The sequence below is a fragment of the Cetorhinus maximus genome, chromosome 3, assembly GCF_964194155.1.
Source record: "Cetorhinus maximus chromosome 3, sCetMax3.hap1.1, whole genome shotgun sequence".
In the NCBI taxonomy this organism is placed as follows: Eukaryota; Metazoa; Chordata; class Chondrichthyes; order Lamniformes; family Cetorhinidae; genus Cetorhinus; species Cetorhinus maximus.
Window position 1 is genome coordinate 207,373,930 of NC_135881.1, and position 22,431 is coordinate 207,396,360.

The window sequence follows — 22,431 nt, forward strand, 5'->3', positions numbered from 1 at the left end:
GAATGATGGGCCAAATGGCCTGCTTCTGTGCTGTAGGATTCTATGATTCATCATAGTTAATAGACAGTAGGGGGCAATTCTGGGTTTGTAATCTAATCGAGGGGGCTCTGATAATATCATGGTTCCCGGGCTGAGCTCAAATAATTTAAACCCATCATGTAAAATCAAGACAAGATTTGCATCTTAAAACATTCCCTGCTATCCAATAATAACCCTAATGATACACAGAGGATGTTTTTATCTGTGCCGGGGAGCTGTAGATACATCTCTTGTTGTCAGTTGCTTCTCTGCAACACGCTAATAGCTGAAGTAACTTTCTCCTCGTTGAACCACTGCTGATAAAAAGGAGGATTGACAGAAGCAAAAGTATATTTTCGCATAGATTTTAGCTGCTGTGGTTCTTGATAAACTGGCAGCTGGTGGTGGTGAAGTGTGATGTTCACAGGAGGGTGCGAAAGTTGCCTGTGATGTCATTCCAGCATGTTATCTAAATTGACTCCTGGAAAACTGTGTGTCCAGAATGTGTTAGAGCAAAATAAGAAAATGCTCGTAAACTCTCTTAAATGGCAATTGCGGAGGTAGCAGCAGATTTGGTCAAATACATTTGAGCTTGATTTATCTTTTAAATATCTTCATTGAAGAAATGTGTGCATAGTATAACACCAGTGTTCAGAGAAATGGATCTTCTGTGCTTTTCCAGTCTGTAAGTATATATACTTTTTATATTTGTCTGTTCAGTTATTATGACAGCTGCAAGGCAGAAACATTTTGTTAATTCTCTTTTGCTCTTTCACTATTTTCTATTGTCCCGCCCTCCAGTAAATTTTTAAGACCACGAATTGCAGGCAATAAGTCCGTTTGCAGCAGCACTGAAGGCTTTATTAATACATAAATTCTTCGGTGTATCTCAGAACCAAGAGAGATGCAGGTTATTATCGAACACAGCCATAATCACAGCCAGTGGCTCCAAAATATTTCTGGTTATATCACAGTGTATCAGGAGCGTGCAATGTATTAAGACAAATCCTTTATGATTAGTGCTCACTTTAACTAAACATCTTCTCTGCACACCCGCTGCGACATTTGCAAAGCCATCAGCCTGGAACAGACAGCATTCCCAAATGACCAGCCTTTTCACAGAAATATCCACAATGACCAAAAAGCTCTCTGCACTGGGGACATTGTTTTTTAATTTATTAATCAGGTCAATGAACATCCCACAGCTCAGGGGAATAGACAGGAACGCATCGGAACAGTGCTAAATGTACATGAAAACATCTGAATGAAACATGGTGCATGCAATCCGCCCCGAGATCTCAAAGGAATTTGCTTCTGTTTTTCTACTTTAAACACAGTGAAGTTTATGTGAAGACCAGACCCGATATTGAAGGGATTCGACTGATATAAACACTGCTGATTGTATTCGAGTGTATAGCTCTATCGAGAGAGAGTTTCAATTAAGGTAAGTGCCTCTCATCTGGATGCCTGCATTTCAGAGGTTCATTGCAGAAGTACTGTTAAGACAAAAAGGTTTGAGTTGACATTTGCTTTGTTGTATCCTACCCTGGTGCTTTGCATTTGATCTGTGATGGCCCATCGCTATTTTGTCCTTGTGAATCCGATACTATGTAGAGGTGTATAGGGGAGCTGATCTTTCTCTGCTCTGGTGGGCAGGGTTTGATCTGTAGAAAAAATAAAACATTTATGTTTCTTCTGTTGACCAATCAAACAATTTATTATCTCCTGTGCAGCTGCTGGTTCCTGAGTGCTCTTTGAACACAGCGGTTAGTCAGTACAGTGCATGGCTGTTGTTTCTTGTTGAATTGGGGTTAGCACTTTGAAAACTGTTAAACAAGTATTTCCCTACGTGTCATTGTTAGGAATGTATTATCGGTGGATTTGCTGCTGATCTGCCAAGGTTTTGCGTTGCATTACAGTCGCAAACTCTCTGCCAACTGGTGTTAGAAGAGCATGGCACTGCAACATAATATCACAACTGGCTGGTAATGTTGTCCTGTTAGTGACGTTTTGGAAATCAAAAACTCTTGGAAAACTTTTCTCCTTCATCAATCTTCAGGTGATGTTCTGCCTTGGTGATATTTGCTGGCCTGTTCAACGTGTCTCGTTTTAGGTCTGACTTTTTTTCTTTCTGTGGTGAATTTTTTCGACGAGTTCTCAGCTGGCGCATATCTGCCGAGAAAAGTTGCGAGAAATAGCGAACAGTTAGGGAGGGAGCTACAAGGCTGTTACTTAATTGAGGAGTTCAGATGATCTAAAGACAGTTAATATATAAATGCTGCTGAACAGGGAGATTGAATTACAGCAGTTAGTAGCCTTCATCACATTGTACCAACTTCCCAAATCAGCTGCATGATGTTTTATCCCACATGATATCCTGTGACTTTTATTGATGTATATTACAGTAGAATGGGCAAAACCCACCAAATCTGAGGAATAATCTTGAAATAAACCTACCTGTATTTTTTTTTCTAACATAATTAAAGTATTGAGAATGTCTGACATGTCATTTTGTTGTAGAATGCCAATTTGGTCCGCGAAGAGTTAAAGAAAAGGCCAGCACATCTATAGATCAAACAGCCTTTTTTTTTTGCCAAAGAACAGGAATTGATCCTTACCTACAGGACTTCCATTTGATGATCTTGTAGCTCACAAAAAATATTTATTATAACATATACAGGCTACTGAAATAAGCTGGTGCTACCAGCCTCTGTGGTCACCCAGCTGCAATGCCAGATGTGCCAGTGAATCTACTAAATGTATTCCACTTATGGTCTGGTGCCAAATGAATAGGGTAATACTGTGAAGGAAATAATACAGCTGGCTTACTTCTTCTGAGATGTTGGCACTGGTTTGGAATAGCTAGCACTCCATTACCTTTTGTGATCTTATTTTGAGCTTACATTATATAAAAAAAAAATTAGGAAGCAATGTTAACAGATGAATTGATAATGTAGAAATTCCATTGGTAACAGCTCAATCTTTACAGGATAGCTCCTTTGACTCACTCCCAAGTACCTTTTATTATTTATAATACAGTAAACTCTCACTTTAATAATGTCTGGGAGACAGCCAAGTACTGCATTATGACAAAGGAAACAATGTAAGTGATTTATCATTAAACTCTCTCTCTTTCTCTTTTTACAATACAAATCATTATTCCCAACTAGCCAAAAGTAAAAGTTTGTCTTGTACTGTCTTATATAATGTCTCTAATCAAAGCAGTGAACTTGTCAAAAATGGATGGCACTCTTCCCCTATGAAAGGCTGTTCTTGGTTTTCATTTTTTTTTAAAAGAAGCTTATGGACATAACAAAGACATAAAGAGACAGAATGTTGTGCTTTCTGCTTTCATTCTCACCTTTACTGCCCCGTATCTCTCATTTTATAACAGAACAATAGAGCCTGCAGAAAAAAGTCACAGCCCAAATCTTGAACTTGTTTTGTGGTTGGTTTTCTCACAGGACACTAACCCACTAAAAATCAAAAATCAAAAATCAAAACAGACCAATCTGTAATTTTGTAAATTCATCTTAAGCCAATGAAGGTGGACAAAATCTACAGAATAGTAAATGCAATATTCAATGAGCTGTTAATGTGAAAATGATAGACCAGTCAATCTATTGGCTGTACAGGAAAATACATGAGGGGATTATATGGTGATAATGAATTCCTATCTATAGAGTACAGGGGGCAGACAAGCAGTACTCAGCAACAATTTAAGAACAAATTAAAATAATAAAAAAGCTGTGAACTCTGAAAATAAGAAATTGTTAGGTATCCATTGCAGGTCAGTCAACATCTGTGAAGAGAAATGAACATTATGCACTGTAACCAACATTAAGGCACTTTAGAAGCAACTGATAATGCCTCAGAAAACCACTAGATGTTTTTCAGTTGGGAACTAAATGAGTGGATTGAGGGTGAGCCAATGATATATTTTGAATGTTCAAAAGGCATTTGATAATGTTCTTCCAGTACAGGTTATTGGGGAGGCTAAGGTTCATGGAAATAATGGTAGATTTACCAGCTGAATTGGAAATTGGCTTTAAGGGCTAGAAGATGCATAGTGTAGGGTTGGGTGTAAACTGATACCTACTGAGATGTGTCTGGTTTGCAGAATATGGGAGTTTGTGGATAGCAAGACTATTCCAAGCAAACACAACTGTGGGAAATGTCTCCATGTCGAATCTTTCTGGCTCAGAGTCATTGAGCTGATGTGAGATTTGGAGAGACGCTGACGCACAAGGGAGGAGGATAAGTTCCTGAACAGTTTTATCCCGAATATAATTACACCCCACTGGAAATCACAGGTCTAGGAGAGAGAGGGTGTGACTGACAGTGAGTCGGGTAGTGGGGATTTAGGAGAGGTTAAGAAGAAAGTCCCACAGACACTGGTCCTGTCCAAAGGTACGATATACTTGATCCTTGTGAGGACAAGGAGGAAGAAGACTGCAGGGAGGACAACCGCAATGCAGATCAAGTCACCATGGCTCAGAAGCCTGTCTGAGGGAAAAGAGCAGAATAGGAACGTGGTAATAATAGGGGATTCTATAATTAGGGATAAATATAGATAGCATCCTATGCAGCTGAGAACGAGAATCCTGAAGGGTCTGCTGATGACCCAGTGCCAAGATAAGGGATATCTCATGATGCCTGGGTAGAAATTTAGATAGGGAGCGGGTAAATCCAATCCAGTTGTTGTGGTCCAAATTTGAACAAACAACATAGGTAGGGACAGGGAGGCAGTCCTGCTTAAAAAAGTGTCAGAAATTAGGCTCAAAATTAAAAAGGAGGGGAAGGTGATGGCATAGTGGTATTATCGCTGGACTAGTAATCCAGGGACCCAGGGTGATGCTCTGGGGACCTGGGTTCAAATCCCACCACGGCAGATGGTGGAATTTGAATCCAATAAAAATTTGGAATTAATAGGGAGGATGAGGTGATCTCCATCTGAACCAGGATGGGACCTGTGTCTTAGCAGAAAGGATAAATAGGAGTTGGCAAAGGCTAAACTAGTTAAGGTGGGGTTGCAGGGAGAGATCTATAAGGAATATAAGCAGCCTAGCTGTAAACAGAACAGGGCAGGAGAACAAAGGAAAGGGTAAAGTAATGGAGGACATCGATGGCAAGGGATTACATAGAGCTATAGAATAAAATTCTAAAAAGATGGTTAAACATATAGTGAGAGGATACACTCTTAAAAATTAGATAAAATGTTAGCACAGCAATGCACACAGTGTCCATAATAAACAAGGAAGCTGGAGGCAGTAATGCATTGGGGGAAACTAAACATAACAGCAATTACTGAGACATGGCTACAGAAAGATCAGGACTGGAAATTAAACATTGCATAACACATTCAAAGATAGAGAAGGAAAATGGGAGGTGGAGTAGCTGTATCTGTTCAGGATAACACAATGGAAATAGGAGAAAGGATCTGCAGCTATCAGTAAGACAATAATAGAATCCATATAGATAGAGATAAAAGATGATAAAGGATCCATTTGACTAATAGATGTCATCTACAGACCATCTAAATTTGTAATTGAAAGGAAACTGGAGGAAGAAATATGCAGACAAATTAGGGAACTGAGTAAATAAAAAAGAGAATAATAACCATGGGAGATTTCAACTCCCCTAATATTAATTGGAAAGAGAAGGAAGGTAAAGGGGAATGGTGTTCCTACAATGTGTACAGGATTCCTTTCTAACCCAGCATGTAAAAAGCCCAACAAGCGATATTCACTAATATGAATTAGAAACAGGAAATGTTGGAAAAACTCAGCAGGTCTGACAGCATCTGTGGAGAGAGAAACAGAGCTAACATTCTGAGTCCATATAGACGCAAAATGTTAATTCTGTTTCTCTCTCCACAGATGCTGTCAGATCTGCTGAGTTTTTCCAACATTTCCTGTTTCTAATTCAGATTTCCAGCATCCGCAGTATTTTGCTTTTATTTAAGTGATATTCATTATTGGAACTAGTGATGGGAAATGAATCAGATCAGATAAGAGAAGTCAAAGTAAGGTAACATCTAGACAAGAATTACCTTAATATATTACACTTTAAGATGATGATAAAGAAAGACATAAATATGAAAACTAAATTAATAGATTGAAGAAGAGCTGATTTTGAGGGGATGAAAATAGTCCTTGGGACAATAAAATGGGCAACTATATTGGAAAACAATGTAGAGTAACAGTTGGAAACATTTAAAACATGTTCAACAGAGTGCAGGAACATAGTGTTTCACTAAAAGGAAAGAGCAAACTAAACATTGGTGGGACTCTGAATGAATAAAGACTTGGAGGGAAAATTAAGGTTGGGAAAGATGCAAACATGAAATACATAGACAGCAGAGGATTGCATAATTAGAGACAATACAAGGAGATTAGAAAAGACATTAAAAAAAACAATTCGGAAAGCAAAGAGGAACTATGAAAGTAAATTATCAAGGAACATAAAACAGTAAAATATGTTACAGCACATCAATTAAAATAAAGAAAAACTGAAATAGAATAGGCACAACGAATAGTCAGGATAACACCACAGGTAACTTTAGAGAGATGACAGAAATATTAAATAATTATTTTGTCTCAGTATTTACCAGGGTGATTGAACAGGTAGGCATGACCTAGAATGATGAAATGAGCAATAGTGCATTTAAAATTTTAAAAATGTTTTGAGCAAGCTAACCAAATTCAAAGAGGATAAATCTCTTGGTCCAGGTGAATTGCATCCATGTATTTTAAAAGAAACTGCGGATGAGATAGCTGAGGCATTATGATTCATTTTCAATAATTCGTTAGATTAAGGTGTAGTGCCAGACAACTGACAGATAGCTAATGTAATTCGTATATTTAAGAAAGGGACAGAACATGTCAGGGAATTATAGACTAGACAGCCTAACATCTATGGTAGGAAAAATAATGGAAATCTTACTAAAGGAGAGAATAGAAGGACATCTAGAAATGACATAAACAAATAGCATGGATTTCAAAAGGGAAAATCTTACTTGACCAACTTTCTTGAATTTTATAAAGAGGTAACAGAGAGCGTAGACAATGATGATGCAGTGCTCCGTAGATAGATCTCACCGGAATGCATAGGATATACAGCACCAAAACAGGCCATTCGGCCCAACCAGTCCATGCCAGTGTTTGTGCTCCACTCGAGCCTCCTCCCATCTTTTCTCGTCAAAATCTGTCAGTGTAACCAGATGTAATTTTTTTGGATTTTCAAGAGGCCTTCAATAAGATGCTCTATAAGATTATAAACCGTAGGAGCAGAAATAGGCCACTCAGCCCATCGGTTCTGCTCCGCCATTCAATGAGATCATGGCTGATCTGATAATCCTTAACTCCACTTCCCTGCCTTTTCCCCATAACCCTTGATTCCCTTACTGAGCAAAAACCTGTCTATCTCAGCCTTGAATATACTTAACAACCCAACCTCTACAGCCCTCTGCGGTAAAGAGTTCCACCAATTGACTACCCATTGAGAGAAGAAATTCCTCCTCATTTCTGTTTTAAATGGGTGCCTCTTTTACTCTGAGGTAATCTCCCACAAGGGGAAACAACCCCTCAGCATCTACCCTGTCAAATCCCCAAAGAACCTGATATGTTTCAATAAGGCCGCCTTTCATTCTTCTAAACTCCAGTGAGCACAGGCCCAACCTACTCAACCTCTCCACATAAGAAAATTCCTCCATACCCGGGATCAACCTAGTGAACCTTCTCTGGACTTCCTCCAATGCCAGCATATCTTTCCTTAGATAAGTGGACCAAAATTGTTGTGGTATTCTAGATGTGGCCTAACCAGTGCCTTGTGTAGTTTTCACAAGACTTCCCTATTTTTATACTCCATTCCCTTTGAAATAAAGGCCAACATTCCATTTGCCTTCCCTATTACCTGTTGAACTTGTATGTTAACTTTTTGTGATTCGTGCACAAGGACTCCCAAATCCCTCTGTGCTGCAGCCTTCTGCAGTCTTTCTCCATTTAAATAATATTCTGCTCCTCTATTCCTCCTGCTAAAGTGCATAACCTCACATTTTCCCACATTATATTCCATCCACCAAGTTTTTTTCACACTCACTTAACCTGTCTATATCCCTCTGTAGACTCCTTGTGTCATCCTTACCACTTGCCTTCCCACCTATTTTTGTGTCATCTGCAAACTTGGTGAAAGTACATTCACTTCCCTCATCCAAGTCATTAAGATATATTGTAAATAATTGCGGCCCCAGCACTGATCCCTTTGGCACTCCACTAGTTACTGGTTGCCATCCTGAAAATGGCCCCCATATCCCAACTCTATTAGTTAGCCAGTCCTCTGTTCATGCTAATATACTACCCCCAACACCCTGGGCTCTTATCTTATTAAGTAGCCTTATGTGTGCTACCTTATCGAATGCCATTTGGAAATCCAAATACATTTCATCTACTGGTTCCCCTTTATCTATCCTACTTGTTACCTCCTTAAAGAATTCTAATAAATTTGTTAGGCATGATTTCCCCTTCATGAAGCCATGCTGACTCTGCTTGATTAGATTATGTATTTCTAAATGCTCTGCTATTACGTCCTTTATAACAGAATCCAACATGTTCCCAATGACAGATGTTAAGCTAACTGGCCTATAGCTGCCTGTTTTTTGTCTCCCTCCCTTTTTGAATAAGGGTGTTCCATCGGCCATTCTCTAATCCTCTGGGACTTTTCCAGAATCTAAGGATTCTTGGAAGATTACTACCAGTGTATCCACTATCTCTGTAGCTACTTCCTTTAATATTCTAGGATGCAACCCATCAGGTCCAGGGGACGTATCAGCCTTTAGCCCCATTAGTTTCCCTAGTACTTTTTCCCTAATGATTGTTATTGTATTTATTTCCTTACCCCCCCACCTCCCTTTGCCCCTTGATTATTTAGTATTTTTGGTATGCTATTAGTATCTTCTACTGTGAAGACTGAAGCAAAGTATTTATTCAACTCCTCTGCCATTTCCTGGTTCCCCATTATTATTTCCACAACCTCATTCTCCAAGGTGTCTATGTTCACTTTGGCCTCTCTATTCCTTTTTATATATTTAAAGAAGCTCTTACTGTCTGTTTTTATATTACTTGCTAGTTTACCCTCAAAGTTTATTTCCTTCCTTTTTTTGGTCATCTTTTGTTGGTTTTTAAAACTTTCCCAATCCTCTAGCTTACCACTAATCTTTGCCACATTGTATGTTTTTCTTTCAATTTGATACTGTCTTTAACTTCCTTAGTTAACCATGATTGTTTTATCCCCTTCTTTGAATCCCCCTTCCTCACTGGGATATATCTTTGTTGAGAGTCATGAGCTTTTTTCTTAAATGTCTGCCATTTTTCATTAACTGCTTTTTCTATTAAACTGCTTTTCCAGTCCACCCCAGCCAACTATGCCCTCATTCCATTATAATTACCCTTATTTATCTTGAGCACAGTTGTTTCCAACCCAAGATTCTCACTCTCAAACTGAATGCTAAACTCTACTATATTATAGTCACTGTTTCCTGTGGGATCCTTTTACTCTAAGGTCATTTATTAAACCTGCCTCATTACACATTACCAGATCCAAAATAGCCTTATCCCTGGTTGGTTTCACAGCAAATTGTTGTAGGAAATTGTCCCAAATCTTGCTCATGTCTATCTCAGCCAATTTGATTTTTCCTATCTACATGAAGGTTAAAGTCACCCATGAATAATGTACTGCCTTTTATATATGGCCTCATTATCTTCTGATTTATTCTCTGTCTGACATTATAGCTACTGTCAGGGGGCCTATAGACTACTCCCGCCAGAGTCTTCTTCCACTTGTCATTTCTTATCTCCACCCACATGGATTCTACATTTTCTGATTCAAGGTCATTTCTTGCTTTCGTACTTATTCCATCTTGTACTAACAAAGCTACCCCACCACCCTTTCCTTCCTGCCTGTCCTTTTGAAAAGTCACATACCCTTGAATATTTAGGTCCCAGCTTTGATCTCCTTGTAACCACATCTCCGTAATGGCTATAAGATCATATCCTTTAACCTCTATTTATGCAGTTAATTCATTTATTTTGTTCTGAGTACTACGTGCATTTAAGTAAATTAATTTTGCCTTTTTACCATTTACCATTTTTTCCCCCTTTGACCCTATTTGTTGTTGATTTTTAAAAAATGTTTTTTTATTCATTCATGGGATGTGGGCTTCACTGGTTGGGCCAGCATTTATTGCCCATCGCTAATTGCCCTTTAGAAGGTGGTGGTGAGCTGCCTTCACGAGCCGCTGCAGTCCGTGTGGTGTAGGTACACCCACAGTGCTGTTAGGAAGGGAGTTCCAGGGCTTTGATCCAGCGACAGTGAAGGAACAGCCTGTCACATTCTGGGTATCATTACCTAAATAGCTGCCCTGCAAGGCTGCCATATCCTTTTGCTTTGTCAGCCTCCGTATCCCCTTTCTAGAACCCTCCCCCCTTTACTTAGGTTAAAGCTCTCTCTACAGCCCTAGTTATTCGATTTGCCAGGACACTGGTCCCGGCACGGTTCAAGTGAAGCCTATCCCATCAGAAGAGCTCCCTTCGACCCCAGTACTGGTGCCAGCGCCCCATGAACTGAAACCCATTCCTCCCACACCAATCTCTGAGCCATGCATTTAACTCTTTGGCTGTATTTACCCTGTGCCAATTTGCCCGTGGCTCAGGTTCTGATTTTTAATTTAGCTCCTAACTGTTCAAATTCCTGAAGCAGAACCTCCTTTCAAGCCCTATCAATGTCGTTGGTACCAACATGGACGACGGCAACTGGATCCTTCCCCTCCCACTCCAAGTTCCTCTCCAGCCCTGAGGGGATGTCCTTAACCCGGGCACCGGGCAGGCAACACAGCCTTCGGGACTCCTGCTCACAGCTGCAGAGAACAGTATCTATCCCCCTAATTATACTGCCCCCTACCACTACTAGGCTCCCATTTCCTCCCCCCACTTGAGTGCCCTGTACCACGGTACCGCGGTCAGTCCGTTCATCCTCCCTGCAGTCACACCCTCCTGTGCCTGATCACAGACCAAATTTTAATAACCTAATCTGAGGGGTGTGACCGCCACCTTGAGCAATGTCCAGGTAACTTCCCTCCTCCCTGATGTGGCACAATGTCTGCAGCTCGGACTCCACCTCCTCAACTCGCATCCGAAGTTCCTCGAGCTGCAAACACTTGGTGCTGATGTGTTCACTCTGGTCACTCTGGATCACCTTGGTTCCCAGCCTGCTGTAGCAGCAACACATCACTCATCCTGCCATCGCTATCATATTTTATTCAATTTATTAATTAATTACTTTAGTATCCCCACTCTTTACACTTCATTATTTTTTTATACTGCACTTTGCTCAGGACTTCCTTGCTTTGGGCAGCACTCGTGGTCATCAGCGCCAGGCTTCGCAGGCAGCACCACATCACTTTTGGGGGGGTTCACTGGCAGCTCTCTACCTACCAGAGCAGCCGTAAGATGGGGGCGGGGTGGGGTGGCTTTTCAATGGCTCCGGGGGTCGGGCTTGTTTGGGGAATGGAGGGGGCTGTAGGGTGAGGGCTGTACAGGGGAATGAGGCTATCCCAGGGTATGTGGGGGCACATGTCCATCTGTGCAAGTGGCCTTAAGATAGTGAGGGCTGAGGAGGCAGTGTGCAGAGGAGAGGAGGCCAGATGGAGAAGCGAGAGTGTGTTGTGAGAGAGTGAGTGGTGGCAGTGAATGAGATGCCAGTGATGGTATGATGGGCTTGTGAGTGAGTGAGTTGAGATTGATGAGATGGTTGACTTACCCTGGCGGCACAGATCAGATCATTTATTCTCCTTCTGCACTGGATAGCCAACCTCTTGTGTTGGCACTGACCAGCTCTGCCACTGCCACCCAAGTGGAAGTGGTGAAACTAGTGGGCCTCCTCCAGCCAGAGGCGGGGTAGAGGACATCGTGCCAGGCCTCCACGGCATCCAGAAGGCGTCTCAGGAATGTGCCACTAAATCGGAGAGCTGCACTCTTCTTGGCTTTTGGGGCCATGTCTTCACCGGAGCAGGCCTGGCCTGGGCTGTAAGCATTGAGAATTGTGCGGGCGGCTGCAGTTTAAACGTGGCGCCCTGCGTGAGGAAGCGACGAGGTCACGGCATGGTGGGCCAGTCAGCCGCCCACCAGTGAGACGGCACTTTTCCTGCGGCTGCATAATTAATGAGTCGAAAAGGGGACAACATGGCGGGAAAACCCACCATTGCAGCCGGCCGGTAAAACATGTTTTTACACGCCCACCACCGCGCTTAGGGCAGATTTGTCCCAGATTTGCACTAAGTTACCTCATTTAGATTAAATAGAGGGGGGGCGAGGTTGTTATCTTGAGAGAGTTACCACAAAGGCTAACATAGAATTAAAGAACTCATGCTCCAAATTAAATACCGGGGCTTTGCAGTGATAGTTATGGTGAAACTCTCAGTGTTTGTCATTGTTACTCCACTGAAACTGACAGCAACTTCTAGAGTCCACACGTGTGCAGTTAAATGTGGAAGTCCAGAAGCTGATGTCAGTGATCGGACAATTCCTGAGTGGGTGCACTGTTGAAGTTCCCCCAGACTACAATTAATAAGAAATCATGGAACAGATAAGAACATCCCCTCTCACTCCTCTCGTCTGGCAGTAGAAATACATGAAAAAGTTGCACCTCGTTGAATAAGGTGTAACAGAGTTTTTAATAGTGTGCTGAGTTCATAATTATTGCTAAAAACCTTCAGTGGCCCTGAAAAGCTAATTTTATATTTATTGAATGTCAAATTTCTTCAGTATGATTAAAAAAGAATAGCTTTTTTAAAGCTTATGACACCTCAGCTTTTAGCTTAATCCCGTATCTACGTCCCAATTATTTATTTCCCTCTTTGTAAAATAAAGTAATTAAAAGTAAAAAATTCAATGCATTTAACTTCCCGATTTGCTATCTGGGAGAATACTTTAATACGATTGGCAGCTCACCATGCTTGACATTGCTAGATGTCTAGGGGTCCCCTTGACTTGGTGCCAGATTGAAACTAATGTTGGGAAAGGGAAAATACAAGCCACAGAGATCATTATGTCTTTGTGGGCAGTTTCTTTGAGACCAACAGGGAGAACAATTGCATCAACCCTGACCGTAAAATACAGGCCAACTGGTCTCAAGGAAGATCACAAATTAGAGTTTTCTTTCCATAGAGTTATATATACACAAAGTAGATTTGCATTTCTCTTCGTCGTAGAGGACACAAATAACATCCCAGAAATAAGGAGGTGAAAGGGAGAGAGGAACTTAAAATGATTACAGTCACCAGGAAAAGGGTATTGAGAAGATTATTAAAGCTAAAAGCTGACAAGTCCCCAGGTCTTGGTGAAATGGTTGCTGAAATAGTAGATGTGTTGGTTTCAATGTTCCAAAATTCCCTAAATTCTGGAAAGGTCCTATCAGAATGGAAAATAGCGAATGTGACTCCTCTAATCAAGAAGGGAAGGAGACAGAAAGCAGGAAACTATAGACCAGTTAGCTTAACATCTATCATGGGGAAAATGCTGGAATCTATTACTAACATAGAAACATAGAAAATAGGAGTAGGAGTAGGCCATTCGGCCCTTCGAGCCTGCTCCGCCATTCGTAAGAATATTAGAACATAAGAACTAGGAGCTGGAGTAGGCAATTCAGCTCCTCGAGCCTGCCCCGCCATTCAATACGATCATGGCTGATCTCATTTCGGCCTCAACTCCAATTTCCCGAAACTTTCAACCAGTTACTAATTAAAAATCTGTCTATCTCCTCCTTAAATTTATTCAGCGTCCTGGATTCCACTGCACTCTGAGGTAGTTAATTCCACAGATTCACGACCCTTTGAGAAAAGTAATTCCTCCTCATCTCTGATTTAAATCTATTATCCCTTAACCTAAAACTATGGCCTCTCATTCTAGAATGCCCCACAAGGGGAAACATCCGCTCCATGTCTACTTTATCTATCCCCTTTAGCATCTTATATACCTCAATTAGTTCTCCTCTCATCCTTCTAAACTCTAAGGAGTCTAGGCCTAAACTGCTCAATCTCTTCTCATAAGCCAAGCCCCGCATCTCTGGCATCAATCTAGTGAACCTCCTCTGAACCGCCTCCAATGCAACAACATCCTTCCTCATGTAAGGGGACCAAAACTGTGCACAGTACTCCAGGTGCAGTCTCACCAATGCCTTGTACAGTTGCAACAACACTTACCTATTTTTATACTCAATTCCTTTAGCAATAATTGCCAAATTACATTTGCCTTCCATATTACCTGCTGCACCTGCATACTAGCTTTCAGCGATTCATGCACGAGGACACCCAGATCCCTCTGCATTGAAGCATTCTGAAGTTTCTCTCCATTTAAATAATAAGTCACCTTTTTATTCTTCTGACCAAAATGGAAATCCTCACACTTATCCACGTTAAACTCCATCTGCCAAATTTTGGCCCATTCACCAAACCTGTCCATATCCATTTGTAAATTTCTTATTTCTTCATTGCAACTTACTTTCCCACCAATTTTGGTGTCATCTGCAAATTTAGCTATAGTATCTTCTATCCCTGAATCCAAGTCATTAATATAGATTGTAAATATTTGGGGCCCAAGGACCGAACCCTGTGGCACCCCACTAGTTACAGCTTGCCATCCAGAAAAAGACCCATTTATCCCGACTCTGCTTTCTGTTGGTTAGCCAATCCTCTACCCAAGCTAATATATTACCCCTGACTCCATGTGATCTTATCTTGTGTATTAATCTTTTGTGTGGCACCTTATCAAAGGCCTTCTGGAAATCCAGATATACTACATCTACAGGATCCCCATTATCCACTTTGCTTGTCACATCTTCAAAGAACTCTAACAAATTAGTCAAACATGATTTACTCTTCATAAAACCATGCTGACTCTGATGGATTGCATTTTGACTTTCCAAATGCCCCGTTACTACTTCCTTAATAATGGATTCCAACAATTTCCCAACGACAGACGTTAAACTAACTGGTCTATAGTTTCCAACTTTCTGCCTCCCCCCTTTTTGAATAAGGGCTTTATATTAGCATTTTTCCAATCCATTGGAACCTTTCCAGAATCCAGAGAATTTTGGAATATTATAGCCAATGCAAGCACTATCTCTGCTGCCACTTCCTTTAAGATCCTGGGATGTAGGTCATCAGGTCCTGGGGACTTGTCACCCTTTAATCCCAAAAGTTTGCTCAGTACTTTTTCTCTAGTGATGGTGAGTGTTCTAAGTTCCTCCTTCTCTATACCCTCTGCACTACCTCTTACTATTGGGGTGGTACTAGTGTCCTCCACCATGAAAATTGAGGCAAAATATTGATTAAGTGTCTCTGCCATTTCTGCGTTCCCCACTATTAACTCCCCAATCTCATCCTTCAAGGGACCAACATTCACTTTAGCTACTCTCTTTCCTTTTATATACTTGTAGAAGCTTTTGCTATCAGTTTTTATATTTTGCGCTAGTTTTCTTTCATAATTTACCTTTGCTCTTTTTATTATTTTTTGTGACCCTTTGTTGATCTTTAAAAGTTTCCCACTCTTCCAGCCTGCCACTGACCTTTGCAATTTGGTATGCCTTGGTTTTTGCCTTTATGTTATCTTTAACTTCCTTGCTTAGCCATGGATGCTTCCACCCCCAACTGCCTCTTTACCATCTCTCTTCCTCTTTGGAATATATTTTACTTTGGAGGAATTGAATATCTCCTTAAATATCTGCCACTGTTCATCAACTGACCTAACATGTAGTCTTCCCGCCCAGTCCACTAGGGCCAAATCTGCCCTCATGCCTTTGTTTTACTCCAGAACACTAGTGTGGAACTCAAGTTTCTCACTCTCAAATTGAACTTGAAATTCTAGCATGCTATTCCTTGGATGGATCCTTTACTATGGGATCATTAATTAATCCCATCTCATTACACAAAACCAAATCCAGAATAGCCTGCCCCCTGGTTGGTTCTACAACATATTGCTCCAAGAAACAATCTCTAATACACTCTATGAACTCTCCCTCGAGGCTACCCTTGCCAATTTTATTAGTCCAGTCTATATGCATATTAAAATCACCCATGATTATTGCCATGCCTTTCTTACATGCTCCCAGTATTTCTGGGTTTATACTATGCCCTACTGCTGAACTACTGTTTGGGGACCTATAGATTACTCCCATCAGGGACTTCTTTCCCTTGCTATTTCTAATTTCTACCCAGACTGACTCTACATCTTCATTATGATTATGGCTGATCATTCAACTCAATAGCCGGCTCCCACTTTCTCCCCATATCCTTTGATCCCTTTCACCCCAAGAGCTATATCTAAATCCTCCTTGAAAACATACATGTTTTGGCCTCAACTACTTTCTCTCGTAGTGAATTCCACAGGCTCACCACTTTCTTGGTGGAGAAATTTCTGCTCATCTCAGTCCTAAATGGTTTATCCCGTATCCTCAGACTGTGACCCCTGGTTCTGGACTCCTCCACCATCGGGAACATCCTTCCTGCATCTACCCTGTCCAGCCCTGTTAGAATTTTATAGGTTTCTATGAGATCCCCCCTTATTCTTCTGAACTCCAGCGAATAAGGAGGTTATAGCAGGATACTTAGAAAATCTCAATGCAACCAGACAGAGTCAATATGGTTTTGTGAGAGGGAAATCGTGCTTGACTAATTTATTGGAGTACTTAAAGGAAGTAACAAGCAATATGGATAAAGGGGAAACTGTGGATTGCTGTACTTAGATTTCCAGAAGGCAATGTATACTTTAAATTACATAAAGTGATATTCCCCTTGTATACTTACACCCATCGCACTCTCCATGAAATTGAAGTCTTTTTAGCCAACAGTCCACAGTTGTCCCCAGCTTTAATGATCCTCGTACTCCCACTTCACCGAGTAGTAACTTGGAGTGACTGTCTCCAGGCACTTTCCTCAGTTTTTGTAGAGCTTCTTAAATCCACCACCAGCAGTAAAGCCTGTTCTGATTATTCTTCTACCCCCTGGCCTTGCAAGATGTGTCTCTTTGATGAGAGATCATCTCTTTCCCATATCCGGTTTTGGTAACCTTTTCTCTTTGCTGGCTAGCTGTGATATTCATTGATTTGTAGGGAAACCTGAAACCTGATCTCAAAAAATGGCTTCCTCTGCCCTCTTCCCCATGACAATGTGAAACACTTCAGCATTTCTACCTTTATACAGGGCTCATTAACTATTCTTGACCTCAACTCTCTTTCATCTTAGAAGTAAATGGACAGTTTAAAGCACAACTGTTTACAACCTTACATTCTCAACACTTTTCTGGAACTTTGGAGATTCTCAGACTAATTGTAAACTCAGAGACAGCTGCCATTATGTCCAAGCATAGCAGCTTGCACTTTCTTCTCAGTAAAACCATCAAAGCCTTCTTTGATCTCTAACAATCAAACCACCCAGCCTTACTGACAGGCAGACTGCATGACTCCCTTCATTTACCCTAAATTTAAAGCTACAGTCCCAAGATAGAATAATCTTACAAACCTCATAATTATAGCAATCAATATTCTGGACTGTCACCTGATTATGGATGAATTATGCAGAGTTTGTGAATTTGTGAAACAGAGTTTTTGAAGTGGATGCTATGGCAGTGTAAGTTATAGCTGGTTTGTTAAAGGAAGAGAAAGCTGGGCTTGTTCACCCAGTGTTTGTTCTTTTAATTCAGATAGATTTTAATCATTGTGTAGATGTTCATTTGGCCATTGTTTTCCAGTCGACCATATGCTGAGTATCTCAATATTGATACATTGGAGTAGATTGTCAATATACAGTTTGACATGCATTGCTTATTAATGGGTACTATATGGTGACTTGCTTTAAATCTTCCCCCAAGATCAAGAGAGATTTTGGAGGTTGGAAATCTGCTTTTAATGAGATTTCATCTCTTCCTTCTGAGCACTTGAAATACATGTACTTCCTTGTGGCCTCCTAGTACTTATGAATTCTGTATCCTACTTCTGCCAAATGGAGAATACAGGTTAGCGTCCTTGGTCTTGCAACTAAAATCACTTCAATCTCCAGGCATATCAAGGCTGTTTCACTAAAAGTGACTCTTGTCGCTGGATTGCTTCTTCCACTTTGTAATTAAACGTTCCAGCTGCATTTTGTGCCCAATAAGGTGAAAAGTGCCAGTTGTACTGGAATGAGACCGTTCTCTCATCCACCTGCCATTCTATTTACTCTTCTTGCACCAGCCCCATCAAAATACCACTTGACTCGTTCAGAATCCAAATTAAGTCTGCTTCATGCTGTGTTAGCGAAGAAAAAATTTAAGCATGAAATTGACCATTATTGTGACCATTTACTGGCCAGAAGACAGGACAATAGGGGTCCAATCCCATCGGCAAACACTGTCAGGAGGACATTGTGAATTGTAAAGGTTTCTTTGGCATCAACCAAAAGCAGGTGTTGGGTCCTTGGAATTTACTAATAGAGAGGCTAATGTTTCTTTTCCTTGCCTTTTCCTAAATTGGTCAAAAACTGACTGAACTTCTCCATGCATCTACAACTCACCATGCTTGATCAGACCTCGAGCCTACTTGCTATATGCTATAGTAAGTACCCCATGACACAGCATATTTTCAGGTGACTATCACGGTCAGCTTTATCACACTTCCATCTGTGTTGATTTTCTCTATCTGAGAACTGTGCTTATTACAAAATGTTCAATCTACTTTTAGAATAATGGACAACAGATGGAGAAATAAATTCTCCAACTCAATATTAGATCTTCTGATGTTTAGAAATAATTTTGTCATCGTTCTTGTGGGTTCACAATGTAATCAGATTTTTTTGATTGAACTGATGGTTTGTTTGCTTAGTGTTCTGTATTGTACTAGTTCTTATGCGGGAATTTCCTAATTGTAGCCAGAGTTTCACTTGCAATGGCTTTCCTTCCCACTCTGACATCAAGCAACACGTTGATTTTAAAATGTTTTGTTTTCAAATCCTTCCATGTCCTCACCCTCCCTATCCCTGTAATCTCCTCCAGCCCCATAATTCTCCGAGGCCCCTGTGCTCCTCCAATTCTGGCCTCTTGAGCATCCCCGATTTCAATCCCTCCACCATTTATGGCTTTGCCTGCCTGGACCCTAAGCTCTGGAATTTGCTGCCTACTCCTTCCTGCCTGTTGACTTGCTTTTCTCCTTTAAAACACTCCATAAAGCCTACCTCATTGACCAAGCTCATTAAAAAATCACCTTATGTGGCTTTCAAGGTGCCATATAAATATAAGTTGTTACTGTTGTTAGACTATACCACCCATAGAAAGGTGGCTTGGCGGTCCACCATTCAGAGAGCTGCCATCATAGCCAGATGTTAACTAGCTTCAAGTCCAAGAAATTCTTACAATTCAAAGTCCAAACAATCTTAACTTCATGTCTAGTTATACCAGCCCCTTTTAAAAGCAAAATAGCAATGCAATGCACAGAAAATTACTACATTCTTTTTCATCCATGTATCTCACACTAATGGTGACAACATTCACAGAGTGACAATATTATCCTTTGTGCTGTCATCACTCCTGTCCTGAGCATGGCAGTGACTAATGGTTGTGGCTGAAGCCATGGTACTGGAGATAAATCTGCCTACCTTTAACTCTGAAAAGCAGCTGATGAGACCTACATGTTGGGAGTGGGCTGCTGCTGTTGGTGTTTGTTAAATTCTAGCAGTCTAGCATTGCAGTGTTGGCCAACTCAGGGGACCTGCATTGTTGTGAGCCAACAGACAGAATATTGAGATGAGTGAGCAGGTGCATGTATGTTTGCCAAGGGTACAATGACATATATAAACAGGAGCCCAATGTGCCTCAAAACAGTCAATCATCAGTGTGTGGAGGTTCCTGATTTCTGACACCTATTTAAACTGTCAGCCAGGAGCTGCAATGCTTTTGGTAACACAGCAATCAAGGCTATTAATTGGCGAATGGCTCTTATTAAATTGAATAAGCTAAATTTTCCTCTGCTTTGTATGTTGGGGAATCGATGTTCTCCAGCCGCAAGGACAAAGGAGAAAGGAGGTATTATGCCTGGTTCCTATCTCTACTGTGTACTAACCTTTCCATGTAAAAGGCAACTGTAGAAGATGGAAATTTAATAGCTATTGCATTAAAGTGGAAGGTGGGGTGGTGCGGTGGGGGAGCAGGAGAACTGGGTGTTATTCCTGTCCGAAGTTATCTAGCAATGTCCATTGGACAAACCAGCACAGAGCTGCCTGGTGAAATTCTGGTGCTCTGACCTGATCCTGTAGTAATAGTTTCAACAACAATGCTGACCTGCATTTGTATAGCATCAAGGTGTCAAGGTACTTCACAGAAATGGTCCAACCCACAGTGTCACAAACTCCATCATGGCTAGGACAAGGAGGCAAGTCCCAAAACCACCCCAGCTGGAATAAGGATTGAACCCTATGGTGTAAGTACTAACCTGATCCACATCAGCTGTCTATCCAAGTCCCCAGGGTTGCAGTGGTAGCAAAATGTTTACATGCATATTGTAGCTTTGAGTGAAAATGTTTATAGAGGCAATTCCAGAAAGTTTCCAAGGCTGTCAATGGGGTGAAGTGAGTGGCAGATATAGAAGGGATGAGAATTAGAGGATCATAGTTTTCTGGGAGGGCTGTAGAGCTGGAGGAGTTTACTGAGATAGGGAGGAGTGAGGCCATGGAGAGATTTAAACGCAAGGATCGGAATTTTAAACCTGAAGTGTTGGGGGACAGAAGCCCATGTAGGTCAGTGATAAGCAAGACTTGGCACAGGGTAGGAGACCGGCAGCATAGTTTTGGATGAGCTGAAGTTTATGGAAAGGTGCAGAATGGATGCCAAGCAGAAAGGCATCAATATAATCAGACCTGGAGGTGACAAAGGCATGGATGAATGTTTCAGCAGCAAATGGGCTGAGACAGGTGAAGTTATGTTGGCGAAAGTGAAGCAGTGATGGAGATATAATTAAACGACTTCCACAGCTGATTACCTTCGGTCATGCTCAGAATTCTTGCTAATGGGCCAAATACTTCAGCAAACTCAGCAAAAATAAATCTCTATGACATTTACTCCTACGCAACTTCAATCATCCTTAGCACAGAGGATAAAATAAGCCATACAACAGATTCACGAGAGAATCACTTGGTAAAATTTTCTCTGTAAATTTAAAGAGAAATAGACATAGGCCTTGGGGCAATGCCAAAATTGGCTCACAATGCTCCATTTCTGATCCCACTTCCTCCCCCAGCAACACTCTATCCTGCCCCCCTCCCCCCCCACCACCGCAATACGAGTAAGATTGTTTGGTATGTACATGGATGCTGTCTCATTACAAGGTCCAGGGAATGTGCCAGGGAATGTCAGACTGTTGCTCTACTCTTTTGATGGGAGCCTACCAGAAGTTTTCATGGATTTTTGCTCTCATATTATTTTGCAACTTGCTTAAATAAATGAATCGCCCTGTAATCTTAGCCTTACAGAAAAATATATCTGAGGGAAGATGTTTACAGCGAGACAACATCATGTCTTGTGCCAACAGCGGAGAAGTTGCTCAGGAAGTTATGGCTCTCAAGAAAGTTATTTGCTGAATTGTGTCAAGTAGTAGAAAATGCTTTGAAAATGTCTTTTCTGACTAGAGCTGCTTTTTCTGAAGATCATTGAAACCTTGGCATTTATTTTATCAATGGAGCATACCAATCTCACAGAGAGGGGAATTGGTCACCAGCAAAAAAAAATCCTTCCTCTATCTACCTTTGAGATGTGCCCACTGTGATGTTCCACAAATATTTTAGGCTCATCTTCACATCTGTGAAGACCACCAAGTGAAGACAGGACTATGACACTGGTAGTTATCTGAAGGACTTGGGTATAATTGACTAAATTTGTGTCTTATGGTCACTAACTGATACTATTGTCAATGACCAAGATTTCTACTCAAATGTTGTCCAGCCATTTGTGGAACACAATTCAGTTTCTTGCATGAGAATGCACAATACCTAGGACTGATCAACATGTATGTTCTTCACTCTCAGTAAGCCATTTTTGACTGTGGTCTCGAAGTGTGCTGATAAATACAAAGCTTCTTGTTTTTTTTTATCCTTTCAGGCGATGTGGGTGTCGCTGGCTAGGCCAGCATTCTTATTGTTCATCCCTAAAATGCCTTCGAGAAGGTGGTGGTGATCTGCCTCCTTGAACCATGTGTGTAAGTACAGCCAGTGTTGTTAGGGAAGGAGCTCCAGGATTTTGACCCAGTGTCAGTGAAGGAACGGTGATATATTTCCAAGTCAGGGTGATGACTGACTTGGAGGGGAACTTCCAGGTGGTGGTGTTCCCATGCATCGTCTGTCCT

The 22,431-nt window shown here is 41.1% G+C and overlaps 1 protein-coding gene across 2 annotated transcripts in view; it reads left to right on the plus strand.

The window, feature by feature from the left end:
• Nucleotides 1–411: 411 nt before the first annotated feature.
• The window catches only part of LOC144679216 (cadherin-12-like), a 245,825-nt gene continuing 223,805 nt past the window's right edge, over nucleotides 412–22,431 (plus strand). For both annotated transcript variants that reach the window (XM_078539654.1, XM_078539655.1), the window contains exon 1: nucleotides 412–703. The gene's annotated coding sequence lies outside the window, so the exon portion shown is untranslated. The remainder of the gene's footprint in view (nucleotides 704–22,431) is intronic.